Here is a 16,424-nt window from a genome sequence, read left to right on the forward strand (position 1 = left end):
AGGTAAATTATCTTTTTGAATTTTCATTTTACTTTGACTACATCCGCCGATTCAAATGTCTCATTTCTAGCAATGTCATGCCTATTCTCAGTTTACTGTCTTTATATAGTTCTTATAGTCTTTAATGGTGTGTTATTTTCGTCATTACTCTTTTCACACATAACCCATTAGGATTTGATATAATTTAATGTTACTACAGGTAGTCTCTATGGATCACAAGACTTTTGGTAATGATTGTGACTTGAGTTCATTTTTTCTTCATCTAAGGCTCTCCTCTAGAATTGTAACTTACTTTCAAATCTTGTTGTATCGTTGGAGGAGACCTGATAGCACATTATAGCACATTAAAGTTTCAATACTAGAAGATTTTTATTTTTTTGGGCATGTCTCGATTTCAAACATTATAACTTCCAGTGGGAGTTTATTTTTGGTGTGAGAGTAATTTCATTATTATCGATTGTGATTTAATCTTATTAAAGGAGTATAGTTTCAATGTTTCCATTTTTGGTCTTTGAATTAGGGTTTATGCCCTTTTTGTCTTCTTCGTCGTTTTTCCTTCCATACATGTTGCATATGTTGGAAATAACTAATTATATTAAGATACTAGTTATTAAAATTTGGGTACATTGTTTTCTTTTCAGAACTAAGATAGATTTTTTATTTATTATATACAAATTATTGCCAAAATATAATAATAGTCACGACTATTCCGATTTTTTTGTTGCGTTTCTTTTTCATATGTACAAGAAACGTCTTGTAAAATTTTGCCAATTGTTTACACTTTATAATTTTTGCCAATAGTTTAATTCTTTATAATAATGTATACCCAATGGCCAATTTACACAAGTAAAATACCAAATAGGATTTCAGTTTACTCACAGTGAATTTCATTCTAGTAATTTGTACTCCAATCCCTCATTATATTTATTTTTTTCAATTTTTCACTAAAACCCCTCATATATATTTTGTGCACATTACTTAAAAATAATATGCACACTCATTTTATCGCACTTTTTTTTTAACAACTACGAGTATTACTCAACTTCCAAGTGGTTCATAAAACTGTGTCATGGCTTAGCAATGCTCTAATTCGTCTCACCCATCTCCTTACAAGGTTGAAGATTTTGTTCTTGGTCCCTGTGTTCGTGCTTCCTATGACGGATTTTGTAGCCCTGCTATGTTTCTTTTGAAAAATATACATTTATAAAAGTCCTTCCTAGTTCAAACGGTTCCACGTAAAAGTGTAAAGCTTACTCTAGCTTCGAGACTGTTAATTTCTTTTCTATTTAAGGGTTTAATTATCAACACTTAACTTAGTGAATTAAACTATACCTGAGTTATCAACTCAGTTTCTATTCGAGATGTGACTCAAATTATATATATATTTTATATATAGTTTTCCTTCATTACTGTTTACTTGTTGTAGTGGCTACAATTACCCTCCAAAAATTTTCCTTCAATTCGTTTTGGAGCCTCCCTACTAAAATCTTAGCAGCTTGTCTTACACTGCCCAGGTACTTGTCCTTTCTTTTGAGTTTTATCTTTTGCTTTACAACTTGTGTCTGCTCACTTGCTTTGTTGTCTAACCACAAGCTAACCTCTTCACTTGGTTGCAAACCGGTTCTATCACTTCCTTCATGATCTACGCAATCCTTGAGGGAAACCAACCTTGCTCTCAGGAAATGTGCAGTGCAACCCAACAATGAGCTTCAACTCCAAAATTGCACAAACCCAGCTGGCAGCTTGTCTTCAGCTGGGAAATTATGCAGAGCAGTCCAAGCCAGCAAGTGAGCCTTCATCTCTAGAATTGCGTAGAGCTAGCTGGCAGCCTGCCTTCAGCTAGGAAATTGCACAGAGACTGAGAGGCAGCCCAAGTCCACTCAACCTAGAAATTACGCAGAACCTACTGTGCTCAGAAACTTCTCAGTACATGAACCAGAGAGTTGCCTGATCCTTCCCAAAACTACGCAATCTTTCCAGGTAGTGCATGGAAGTTTTCCCGAAAAGAAAGAAGCTAAGAGGAAAAGCATCCCTAGGAAGTAGGGATCTATTATTAGTTTCCCGAAGGTGACACATTTCCATCTTTAGAAGTTTCTTCCAAGTGTCGTTGTTGTCCTTGATCTCAAGCATACGTGTCATGAACTCCATTTTGCTCAAATCTATGTAATGGATGCCTCTAGAGCTCACTTATACATTCGATCATCAATCTCTAGCTTCCTTAGGAGATCAAGGAGCCTTCAAAGCATTGTCATCGCTTTTCGGGGTGAGTTTTGCTTTTATTGCCTTTTGCTGCTTTTTTTGTCGCTTTTGTTTGTTTAGCTTGTGAGAGTGTTGTTTCACTCATTTTGTTGAACGACCATTGGCGTTTTGACTTGTTTTAACTTGTAGAAGTGTTGTTTCAAGTTATAGATTGCCTTTCTCAAGTGTCGCATGAGTTTTCCCGTTTTTCACCAACGGTCGCCGTTACGACAACTCCCTTCACATGCTTCATGTTCCTTTGATTTGATCCATTGCTACACTTGTTTTACATGCATACATATACACTTAGTCATATCTGCACTCATCCTTACATCATTCTTCAGATATTCTTGTTTGCATGCTCCCCTTGCCCAGATCTCACATTCACTTACATGCACTGCGCAATCTGGCAGCTCAAGACCTCTACCTTGGCTTCTGTAATTGCACAAAGGTTATATTGGGCTAGGTCCAACTGCACATTGTGCAGTTCCAAGAGCCAGTCTCCCATCTTGGTCACTGATACTGTGCAATGCACAGTCTCTCCCATGCCCTGACCTAGACTGAACTGCGCATTGCACAATTCCAGACATCAAGGTTCCTCATTGACTGCTAGGATTGTGTAGTGCATAGTTCCCATAATCAGTCAGTCACTCTTGTCAGTCAAAACTACACATTTCCTCTCATTAGATGCCCTTGTTGCTGCTTGATCATGTTGTAAAGTTAGATTTGTAAGAGCTAATATTTGCTTGCCATGAGTGTCCTTTCTGTCCCACAGGTACCACACTCATGAAGCACTTCTCTCCAGCAGTCATTGTACCATGGCACCAAAGAGAGTTGTTTCAAGAGAAACCACTGAAAGCAGTATTAGGGAAGTAGTTGAGCAAGTGCCAATTTACTTTCCAATATATACATATTCCCAACTTTTAACAGAAAATGATTCAACACTAACATGGCAACAAGACCAGTAGCAGTGGCAGAAGGAAACAATCCAGTACAGAATGAGGGAAAGAGGAAATTGCTGACATGACAGAGGGAGAACAAAGCTACAGAGCGAAAGAAGATTCAATCTTCATGCGGGAAACTTTGATAGCAGAAGAAAAAGGAGGCAGAGGGCACAGACAACAAAGCAGAGAAAGAGAGAAAAGCATATCTTGCAGGTAGATTAACTGAGACCGCAACAAGCAAAACAAGAGTTGAAGGAAGAACGGGGGCTGAGAAGGGAAGAACGGGAAAAGAAGCAGAAATAAGAATAAGAACAAAGGCAAAGCGTGATGACAAAGAAAATAGCGCCAATACAGGTTGATGAACCAAAAAAGCCAACAGTTGAGGAAGAGAGTGAACAGATGCAGATTCCCTCACCAAAGTTAAGCACAAGAACAAAGTTCAATTAGAGGTCGACAGGTACATGGACCAGCTAAGGTGAGAGGCCACTAGGGATGACTTGGAGCTGAGCGCACCAAACATGCAGAAGCACACTGGTGGTCCTGTCATGGTCTACACCATGCTGCACATGCTTCAGGACAAGATGGACATAGGTTCCAAGACCATATACCCAGATGCCATGGAGGCAAGAGTCTTCTTTCAGCAAGACAACATCAAGTAGTTTGGGGACATCATAGCACAATACCAAGCTTGGCATCAGTACATGACTGAGAAGCATCAAGTGGATGTTGCCGAGTTGGTCTTTCCCCAAACCTCGGAGTCATAGTGTTTTGTCTTGTTAGGTTGTCTCTAGCCTATTTTGTCCCACATGGGTATATGTGGAAAATGTATATTATTTGTAAATATGTTGTAAGTGAAATTCCAAGTCTCATTAGTGGAATGTGAACAGTCACTATGTAATATAAAGAGTTATTTGTAAATAATTTGAAGAGTGGTGAGGGTAGTCAAAGAGTGAAAGGGGAATGTCAAGGGTCACCCCACCCTTTGTAATAAATAGAACCTCATAACTCATAGAACAGGCTTTTGGGAACTGAGATTTTGGCTAGGAATTGCTTAGATAAGGCTTGGAGAGTATTGTGATGAGCCTTGGCTTCTCCACAGCGTAGAGTGAGTACATCTCTTTGGAGGAGTAGGTGATGTTCACTGTAACATTCCACTATCGAGGCAAGTGGTTGTCAATGGTGTATGTATGGATGGAACTTTCACTTAATAATATAACTGAACCAACACGTTTTCATGCATATGTTTATATTGCAGATCGACTATTCTAGTTACTTTAGCAATGTATGTTATCTAACTTATGCATTTGTGTATGAAATATTTTGTATGTGATTATATGAATCTTGTTGAAGACATGTTTTTGTATTAACCCGTCGCTTTGTATTATGGACTTTTCCGCTTCCATCTTGTGATGCCATTCAGCTCGTGTGTTCCTTTCAGGCTATGTATTATTACAAGCTTCTAAGTGACACACTTCATTTTCCCCTCTGTGAGTTAGAACCCCCATGCATCTCACTTGATTCGCTGCAAGGTCACACACTTGCTTCCGACAAAGTTATCATACTTACCTTTGTGTGTTACCGCAGTCAAGGCACTACTTTACTACCCATTGTTGAGACTCCTACTCCAAACCGTCTGAGATCTAGTTGGGACTTCTTATCGGGGAGATCCCTTGAAATGTTGGAGGGTCGAGCATTGTCAACATTTTTGGCACTAGAAGGAGGGCCAGATGAAAATTTGAGCCCTCAAAGTATGTTTTGAATCTCTGCACATCATTCATGACTTACATTATAATCTCAACTCCCACATGTTTTTCTCATGCACATGATTTTGAAGCGTCGAAGGATGTCATCGATGACTTGTCATGACTTAAGTACAATGGTGTAGGTGGAATAGCCCTGTTAAGACATGGAGTTTCCTTCTTAGGCTACTGTGAAAGGAATGAAGTCGCCTCGGATGACATTTCCTATGGGTTGTTTTCTTACACATTTGAAGGGCATGTTGAGCAATGGTGTCACACATTTCCCATAGCCTCAATTCACTCGTATGATCACATGATCAGAGAGTTAATCTATGCTTTCTACCGTTATGACCATAAAGCACTTAATAAAAAAATTCTGAAATTATGGAAAGCACCTGACGAATCTATTGTGAAATTTTGGGACCGCTTCTGTAATCTCGCTTTTCAAATCCTTAAAGATGAAATTGATTGGAAAATTCTCAAAGAAAGGTTTCAGTATCTTCTTCGCCTGTCTTAAAATCCACATGATCTGGAATCATTCAAACCCCTCCCAGCATACCTCGATGTTAGAGCTTCCAAATCTAAGACACACAAGGTTGCTGTCACAAGTGACCCTTCATCCTCTTCTCATCAAACAAATCTAGCTCCGCAAGACAAGGTGGGAGAAGTTGTGAACCCATCTGTTGAACTATTACATCCTCCCACCCTACCTGATATGGATATTTGAGCATATCTGGACTGTAACCCTGATGGTTGGCACGTGGTCTTGTCTTCTCAACCTCTGTCCTCTAGTTCCTTTGATCCTCCGGATTGTATTGGGTTGTGTTCATCCATTTCGAACTCCACATCTACTGTTCTCGAGGATCAATTTGTTGGCGGAGTTGGTGTTGAGAATCCAACCTGCACTGCCATTTTTTATGAGTATGTGTGGGAATCTGAAGAAGAACCTACATTGAAGGATGACCTCCTTCTGTCCACACCTCGTTCGCTTTATCCTGACATCTTTTGTGATTCTTCCATTTCTGGTTTGTCTTGTGAAAACTCATCCCCGGATGTTTCTACTTCTGATCATTCACAGAACACATAGGATGTCAGTTCATCATTTTATTGCAGAGAGGACCAGTCTTTCTTTCTAAATCCACCCAATCTGTCATCTTTTCTTTCTGGAAGTTCAGAGGGTGAAAAATTATGTTTCTCATCAATCCGTCTGTATGATTCATCATACCATGAGGATGTTGATATATATCTTGATTTTTCTTATCGTGGATGTCGTGATCTATTCACTCACTCATTTGATCATGATTCTAATTTACTTGTTATTGATCTTTCTAAGCCACCGGTCTTTGATGATATATCTTTTGATGAAGTGGAAGCCCCTCAAGCTGTCAAGACACAATAGCCTAAGCTTATGGTTATGTCAGGTTATCACTGTCTTGAGGTCAGTTCCGCTCCTGATCAGAAATATGTTGAAACACCCCAAGCTCCTCATCACTCTCATGTATGCATTGAAAATCAATCTGAACTACAATTTTCACATCCTTCACCAGAATCACACATCCTATCGCTCATGCATTGGAGGAGTCATATGTAGCAGGTAATATTGCGAAGCGAAATTTTTCTTCTTTTTGCATGTTTGCTCGTTTTTCAAGATCGAAAGAGTGTGCATGTTTGTCATCTGCACATAATGTGATTCCACACCATGGTACGTATACATAGTGCTTATCATGTGCTTTTACTCTTTTTCTATTCTGTGGATGCATTCAAACTTCGAGCGTGTTGGTTTTCATTGCTATATCTTTCCTATTTGTTGGTTTGCCTGAACATCTTTCTTGTCAACCATGCCTTCACTTACATGGGCCAACCAATGTGTCGGTGGCTGCATTGGAAATACCACTTCACATGAGTAGGCCCATGCACTGCTTAGCTTAGGAGTAGGAGTAGTGTTTTCTTTCATGTTTGTGTTTTCTTTCATGTTTTTCTTTTGCATACTTGTTTTTCTTTCGTTTTACTTCTGTCCTTTGCTTGTTTGTTTTTTATGCACCTGTAGGATTAGCTTCCCATGAAATCGTGTTTGGATTCTTGGGAAAAGTAGGGTGAAATACATGAGGACTTGTAAAACTATCAACATTTGGTTATATGTCTATCCCCTCTATTTATGAAGATCTTGTGTTATTTCAGTCAATGGTACCCTGATAGAAAATATGTTCCTTTTAGAGTGAGTCTTGGTGAAAACACAACACTTGCACTCTTAACTAGTACCACCTACTCTAATTGGTTTTCTATTTTCGGATAATCCTTGTCAAATCAGTCAAGTAGAGTAAGGTGAGGGGGGAAACCTTAAAAAGTATGTTAGAGGTATATATAACATCCTTATCTAAAGGGACAACCTCTTCTTCTCTCAATAAGTCAAGATCCCTCTTCCGCCTCATGAAATAAATAAGTGTCTATGCACGGCTCTCTAAAAAACGAAAAATGAAAAATGAAAAAAATAAAATAAATGCGAAATAAGATAAAGGCTTCCTGCGCAGAGAGGTGAAGAAAGTAAATCCGACGGGGTACTATCCAGGCTCGCTGGCAGCAAATTGATGCTTGTGTTCCTGAAGTGACTCCGTCAGGGTACTGTCTAGGCCTGCTGGAAATAGAGCAACACTAGAGATGAAACTAAAACTCTAACAGTCTTTATTACTTGTGCATCAATATAACCCTCATCCATGGAAATCGAAACAACTCAATTGACTTGGCTTGGAATGTGTGCTCATCGATCAAGAGAATGGCAGGGACTATATCTTTAACTCAAGGTTGTGAAGGAACCATGATGATCAAAGAATCGAACAATACTTTCGTAGGAGTTATACTCGCTTTACATGAGACAAGGTCCATACATAGAGTTGGAGTTCTACTAGTGTGTCGGCAATGTTGTAGCGGCTACAACCACCTATGAAAATTTTTCCTTCACTTCGTTTTGGAGCCTCCCTGCTAAAACATCAGCATCTTGTCTTACACTGCCTAGGTACTTATGCTTTCTTTTGAGTTTTATCTTTTCCTTTACAGCTTGTGTTTTCTTACTTGCTTTTTTGTCTAACCACAAGCTGACCTCTTCACTTGGTTGCAAACCGGTTCTAGAACTACCTTGATGATCTGTGGAATCCTTGAAGGTAACCAATCTTACTCTTAGGAAATGCACAGTGCAACCCAGTAGTGAGCTTCGGCTCCAGAATTGCGTAGACCCAGCTGGAAGATTGTCTTTAGCTAGGAACTTATGCAGATATGTCCAAGCCAGCAAGTGAGCCTTCAGCTCTAGAATTTCATAGAGCTAGCTGACAACTTGCCTTCAGTTGGGAAATTACGCAGCACCTAAGAGGAAGCCTGGGCCGCTTAGCCTAGAAATTGCGCAGAACCTATTGTGCTCAGAAGACTGCTACGTGCATGAACTAGAGAGTTACCTGGTCCTTCCCAGAACTGTGCAATCTTTATAGACAGTGCATGGCAGTTTTCCCAAAAAGCAAGAAGTTGAGAGGAAAAGCATCCTAGGAAGTAGGGATCTATTATTATTTTCCCGAAGGTGACACATTGCCATCTTTAGGAGTTTCTGCCTAGTGTCGTTGTTGTCCTTGATATCAAGAATACGCGTCATGAACTCCATTTTGATCAAATCTATGTAATGGATGCCTCTAGAGCTCACTTATACATTCGATCATCAAGCTCTAGCTTCCTTGGGAGATCAAGGAGCCTTTGGAGCATTGTCATTGATTTTCAAGGTGAGTTTTGCTTTTATTTCCTTTTGCTACCTTTTTTGTCGCTTTTATTTGTTTAGCTTGTGAGAGTGTTGTTTCACTCATTTTTTTGAATGACCACTAGTGTTTTGACTTGTTTTAACTTGTAGACGTGTTGTAATAAGTTATATATTGTCTTTCTCAAGTGTGGCATGAGTTTTCCCATTTTGCACCAACGGTCGTCGTTGCAACGATTCCCTTCACATGCTTTGTGTTCCTTCAATTTGATCCATTGTTGCACTCGTTTTACATGCATACATCTACACTTAGTCAGATATGCACTCATCCTTACATCATACTTCAGATCTGTTTGTTTGCATGCTCCCCTTGGGCAGATCTGGGCTCCCCTTGCCCGGATCTCACATTCACTTGCATGCACAGCACAATTTGGCAGCTCAAGGCCTCTGCCTTCGCTTCTGGAATTACACAGAGGTTGTTCTGGGCTGGCTCCAACTGCGCACTGTGCAGCTCCAGGAGCCAGTCTCCTAGCTTAGTCACTGAGACTACACAATTCGCAGTCTCTCCCAGGCCCTGGCCCAGACTGAATTACGCATTGTGAAATTCTAGTCATCAAGGTTCCTCACTGACTATTGGGACTGCATAGTGTGTTTTTCCCACAGTCAGTCAGTCACCCCTGTCGGTCAAAACTGCGCATTTCCTCTCGTCAGATGCCCTGGTTACTGCTTGATCACGTTGTAAAGTTAGATTTGTAAGAGCTAATGTTTTCTAAGAGCTAATGTTTTCTTGCCATGAGTTTCCTTTTTGTCCCACAGGTACCACACACGTGAAGCGCTTCTCTCTAGTAGTCATTGTACCATGGAACCAAAGAGAGTTGTTTCAAGAGAGACCACTGAAAGAAGTAATGTGGAAGCAATTGAGAAAGTGCCAATTTACTTGCAAATATATGCATATAGCCAACTGTTTACAAAAAATGAGTCAACACTTACATTGCAACAAGACCAGCAGCAGTGGCAGAATGCAACAATCTAGTATAGAATCAGGGAAAGAGGAAATTGTTGACATAACAGAGGGAGAACAAAGTTGCAGAGTGAAAGCGGATTCAATCTTCATGTAGGAAGCTTTGACAATAGAATCAAAAGGAAGCAGAGGGCACAAACAATAGAGCAGAGGAAGAGAGAAAAGCAGAGCTTGAAGTTAGCAGAACTAAGACTGCATCAAGCAAAACAAGAACCGAAGGAATAACAGGGGTCGAGAAGGGAAGAACAAGAAAAAAAGCAGAAACAAGAATAAGAACAAAGGCAAGGCACGATGATAGAGAAAATAGCGTCAATACAGGTTTATGAGCCAGAATATCCAACAACTGAGGAAGAGAGTGAGTAGATGCAAGTTCCCTCACCAAAGCTAAGCACAAGAATCAAGTCTGGTTAGAGGTCGATGGGTACATGGACCAGCTAAGGCGAGAGGCCACCGGGATGACTTGGATTTGAGCGCACTAAACATACAGAAGCACGTTGGTGGTCCTGTCATGGTCTACACCATGCTGCACATGCTTTAGGACAAGATGGACACAGGTTCCAAGACCATATACCTGGATGCCATGGAGGAAAGAGTACGCTTTCAGCAAGACAACATCAAGTAGTTTGGGGACATCATAGCACAATACCAAGATTGGGATCAGTACATGACTGAGAAGCATCAAGTGGATTTTGCCGTGTTGGTCTTTCCCGAAACTTCAGAGTCATAGTGGTTTGTCTTGCTAGGCTATCTCTAGCCTATTTTGTCCCACATGGGTATGTGTGGAAAATGTATATTATTTGTACATATGTTGTAAGTGAAATTCTTGTCAAATAACCATTGAAACTCACACCAACATTTGAATTTCTAAATGATTATTTTTCAGCGGTACTCATCTACTATCATCATACATAAATAATAAATAGTACTTGTATGTCTACAGTTCATGTATGTATAATTCTTTTTTATCAAACAAATACTATTCTTTTTTATTTTTTAAATTCTAACTGTGAAAAATCTGAAAATGAAACATAAACATTTTCTTCTCACTAAACCATAGAATAATTACTATAGGAAAAAATATCAACTTGGAATAATTGTTTTGGAAAATTAATAGTTAGGTAATTGACTCCTCCCAACCTTGACACTGCAACCAACGAATGTCCCCCCAAGCATACCAGGCCTGCAATTTTTCTTCAGTCTCTTCTTCTTACTTCTCCTTAGTCTCTTTCCGCTCTCAGAACAAGAAAAAATCAAGGAGAAAAAAGAATTTTATTCCAACCCATCTACCATTTTTTTGGTGGTTAATAATTGTCTCCACCTCACCAACAAGTGGCAGGTAGTTATTTGCTCATTAATGAGCTCTTGTTTCCCGCTCTTGAGGACAATCCCCAATCTTCTAAGAAACAATTAATTGACCAATATCGTAATTCCTTAATTAAATCTAATCATTTAGATTAGGTGCCTATGACTTATTTATGGGTATTAATACTTCCATAATAAATTGACATCTTTTTCTCTTTCAGCCAAATATACTTAATAATTAATTTTCCAAATTTCTTTATTTACAAAAATAAAACATAATTACAAATTTATAATAAGTTTTTTTTTGTTTTTGTTTTTTTGTTTTTTTTTGTTTTTTTTTTGTTTTTTTTTTGTTTTTGTTTTTTGTTTTTTGTCTTTTTTTTTTTTTTTTTTTGTAAGTGTGGTTCACGAACACCCTGATCAGTGAGTGGTCACTACGTCCATGGAAAAATCTGGGCTAATCGCCCCTCGGCCTAATGGCAAGACCTAACCCCAAGGGCTTCGGGCAGAATTGACCCTGTGACCTCCCAATGGCGAGGCACGGTTTTTGACCAACTGAGCTAACCCTTGGGGCTGCAAATTCATAACAAGTTATAATTATTAATAATTAAAATGTTCAATTGTCTTTCAAAGTAATGAACTTTAACCAAAAACAACTTGTGCACATTTTAATTACAAGAATTGTCAAGCTAAGGGATATCACACAAGTAGCATAAAGCCTACTACAACATTACTTCCACAAAATCAAATGTTTGGTAAGATTTCTTCAAAATCTTGATAAGAATCTCAGTTAAAAAGTCAAATAATAACACCTTTACATTTCCACTCTTTTTACTCTAGACTTCTCCTAAAATTTTGGTGGTTTTAAAACTCGAAAATTTTCTAATTTAATTTACCAATGTAATAAATTGCGTCCTTATAAACACTAGTATTATTGATTAATGTAATAAATTGTGTCCTTATAAAGACTAGTATTATTGATTAATTACTTTAGTAACTATTAAAACTTAATTTTATAACATACCTATTATATAGCACTTATTTTATCTATCATTACATCATCTTATTTATCATTACTTATCCTATCAACCTTATATGCTATAATCATTTTTTTAACATACCATTTATACTCCTAATACCCCATTATCATGGAAAATATATTCTAATGTACTGGTGATATGACTTCTTAATGCCAAAAAAACGTATCAAAAGGGAAAGGAGTTACATTTACTTATGAGTAAAAGTTTCTTTGTTTTAATGCTCTATTTTAACGCTCGATTCCAAATACTCATTCCTCTACCACCTTTGAGACTGCATTCATTCCAATTGTATACCTCGAACCTCTATCGTTTGACCTCCACTAATATGTTGCTAACTAATGGAGAAGGGCATGCTTACAAATTAGGAAAATGAGTGTTAGTGACTAATGTGTTGCTAACTAATGAATATACTATGCTAAGACGTATTAGGAAAATGTATTAGTTTTTGAAGGATTTTTTTTAATTATAAATTCATAAATTTTTCGAGCTTTGGGATTATATGAGTTCATATAACCTATATGAAGAAAAGTCTGCAAAACATATTTTTATTAGCTGAAGATTGAAACATTTTGCAAAAACAATTTTGTGTCAACAATGTTGTCGTAAACACAGAGTTAAAATGTTTTTGTGTGAATTGGAAGTTGCAACAACGATTTCACTTAGTAATATTATTTCTCTTTTAACTTTTATATATGATGTTTTCCAAAGGCATGAATTGTTGACAAAAAAAAGTGTCTAGAGGATTTTTGATACAAAGTTTCGAATGGCAATTAGAATATAACCTTCTAAACTTGAGGTGACAAAATTACATCCTAAAATAGTTTCCATTTTACAAGAAGGAGGGTGGTTGGAACATTTCTCTAAGTTTCATGGGTGTAATCTTGAAGTAACTAGAGCCTTTACTCATAGCTTTGATGGAGAGAATGCCACTGTAGGCAATTTAATTATATACTTTTCTAAGCACACAATGGCACAAGTTATAGGTTTCCCCAATTTAGGGAAATATGGTTTAAAAATAAACATTAGGAAGAGAAGGCATGGACCACATTTTTGAATAAATCAAAATCAAAACCCAATTGGATTAGAGGTATTCACAAGACATGGTTGAAGCAACCTTGGAAAGAATTGGTTTTCTTAATATAAAAGTATATCACATGTGAAGCCAGGTTCAATGTTATATTCATGTATCATGTCAAGATTTTGAAAATTTTGAAGAAGGAGAAGTACCTAAACATGCCTTATTATCTCTTGATCAATCTTGCAAAACTGACTAAACATATTAAAAAACAGTCCAAAAATGAAGAAAGAATCTTATACCATCATGGTGTTATCATATTGATAATAGAATGAGAGACAGAAAAACATGGACAAGCTTAGGTGCAATTTATTAAAGACGATGAATTTATTGAGAACATTGTAATTGAAGAGGAAGCAACAACAGAGGAGAAATAAACATTGAAAGAGGAATAGATATATGAGATTCCTATACCAACATCTCATCCAAAGAAAGCACCAAAGAGGGTAGAAAAGGAGGTTGTTAAATACAATAGAAGAATTACCATAGCAATGGAAAAGCAAGGGAAAAGTGACCACTAAGAGCAGTTGCCTTTTGCAAATATTGCACAATGGACAAGGATAAGTTTTCTACATCAACCACCTCTACCTTGGAAGTAGATCAAGATCAACAACTACTCTATGATTACATTGAATCCTTGGAGGCCAAGGAGAAATAACCTTCAATAGGTGAGGATATGAGAGAAGAATTCAATATGCGTACAAAGGAAGAACCTATATTCATTGAAGAAGAAAAGTCCCCCATTAAAGAAGAGTTTGAAATATAGTAAAAAACAATCCTTAACAAGCAAAAGGAAAGGACGCAATGCATATTTATGAAGAGACCATCAAAAGGAAGAAAAGAAAGATTAAGAACATGAAAAGGACCATTGAAGAAATGAAATTCATGTAAAGATGTGTAAGAACCCATAATGAATTGCTTACAAGACACAATATGACACTCATGGAAGAGAATGGAAATTTGAAGGAGGAAAACAAAAGACTCCATGAGGAAAATGTAATGATTTTTAAACAAGCTCATGAGTGGTATCAACAAAAAAGGAATTAAATGATAGGAACATAAACCTAAAATTAAAGGTGTTAATGCATAAACTAAGGCAAGCAATACAAAGAGATAGTGTGGATGTACTTCTCATAGGAACAAGAGCTCTTTGATAGTCAACAACACAATTTTGTGCATGAGGATATGCAACAACTTCTTCATGGGAAAGATATCAATCCTTAATTTCGGTGAAAATTTTCCATGATAATAAACATTATTTCGGCCTATATAAACTCATCTTCCATCACTTTTACCACCTTTTTATTCTCTTTTACTAACGAAACCATCCCAAAGATATCTTTTAATTTCTTTTTAATTTTTGAATTCGAACAAATTTTATGCATTATAATTCACTTTTACCATATTATATAGGAAGTTAGGAATTCTAGTAACCTCTTGTTTGTTTATGTATTTGCGGGTGAGCTAGGAAAAACAAGTTATGGGTTTTATTCATTGTTTTCACTAGATGGTTAGTTTCCTATTGGATTGGAAAAAATTCCCTCACACACGCTAGATCAACATGTGGTCAATAGGAAAATACATGATTTTGGTAAGAAAATCCACCCAAGTTTGAGACTCCGATTTTTCCATGATTTCAGCCACTATGGAGATCAAATCCCATCCAAGAATGTCTAGAATAACAATTGGTATGTTGGATAGAGGATTATCAACAATTAGTTTATTTTTGTTTTGTATAAATATGCAAGCAAGTGATGCCCAAGGGACATAATAAGAATTTAATTTTTTTATTTTTTCACAACCATATACTTAACAAAATTATGAATTGAAGCCCCATTTCAAGCTTCATTTTTATTAATATATGCAACCCCTTTGATTTCCTTCAACTAATAGTCTTCAAGTGTGCAAATTAAAGCATTGGAGGGTCCCCATTGTCTAAACATGTGCAATATCTTCTTCATTGTGAATAACTATGGATTGATGCAGCAAAAGTGCTAGTATATATCTCTGATTTTTCCATTTTATTTTCAAACTTTAATGTGCAAATAAATATTTGTTTTTATTTTTAATAAATCGCTTTGTTTATGCACTAATTTTTGTATTTTCCTTTGTTCATAAATTCTCTATTTAAGTTAAATCCTTGTTACTTCTTTATCATAGTTAAATGTTGTAGTGTTCATGAAGAAATTAATTTTTCTTTCCATATAATAGCTATTGTTTTTAGAAGAATATCTCGAGGAAAAATGGTGAATGGGGAAATAGTGTTGCAAACTCCCTCGTCCACAACAAGTTTGACGGCAAGGTTGCATCCCATGGCACTCTTCAATATATGCGATTCCAATGCGAGGCATAATGACCAGACCGACCTTGTCATCAGAACCCTCATGGGTTCTATCTCTATGGATGGAACCATGGAAATTTGCAATTCATACTCTGTTTCTCACAATGAATCCTCTGATCAAGGATCAAAACAATCGCCAGGCCGCAGATCTGAAAAATATTCTGCCCATGGATAAGTTGCATGGAGGGACGTTTGTTACGTGGAATATGCATGGAGAAGGAGGCGTCCAAATCCCCATTCTTATTCCCTCGCAGACACAGATCTAGATGGAGGATTCAAGCATCATCCCAGGTCTATGATATGGGCCACTTCCCCTCCAAATCTGAGTTGTAAATATCAAGATTCAAATCAGGCCTATGAAGAGGGTTTCCAATGCTATTTGAAGGATCTAAATGGAAATTCAAACCTAATAGAGGCTCGCCCAATAGATCTGGTATCAGAGTTGAAAATGAAGGTGCATAAAAAACTGGGCATTCTAGCCAATATCCATAACCTTGTTTTTTTAGGGAAAATCACTTCAAGATGCCCTCAATCTGAGAGATTATGGCATCAAGTGTAATTCCACATTAATTACAAATTTGAGGTTACGAGGTGGAGCTCCTCAAACAAATAATAAATCATCATCAACTGCCAAAGGTCCAGTTTCGTTTAAATATGCAGTGGGAGGGAAAAATGCCTTAGCAGATCAACAACCCCCAAATCCAACAATTCTAGGTCCTTACCTAGTTGAAAAGATGGAGAAATCTCTAGATCTGTCAATTAACCTGCCTGAGGTAAGTGGTCTTTTCACTGGTCTTCAAGCTAGAGCTACTATATTCCATTTTAATGGATTCCGGCCAAAGTCAGAGGATCTCCATCAATGGATTTATCTTAACTAGGCTAAAAATTGCGATGTTTATTTGTGTGAAAAAATGTGTTTTTGTGATTCAATTTGACACTTAGAAAGATACAGATTATGTCCTAAATGAAGGACCATGGTTTTGGGGAAGAGAAG

This window comes from Pinus tabuliformis, chromosome 5_1 (assembly GCF_031772625.1).
Source record: "Pinus tabuliformis cultivar Carrire ecotype Pingquan chromosome 5_1, CPIR1, whole genome shotgun sequence".
NCBI classification, from domain to species: domain Eukaryota; kingdom Viridiplantae; phylum Streptophyta; class Pinopsida; order Pinales; family Pinaceae; genus Pinus; species Pinus tabuliformis.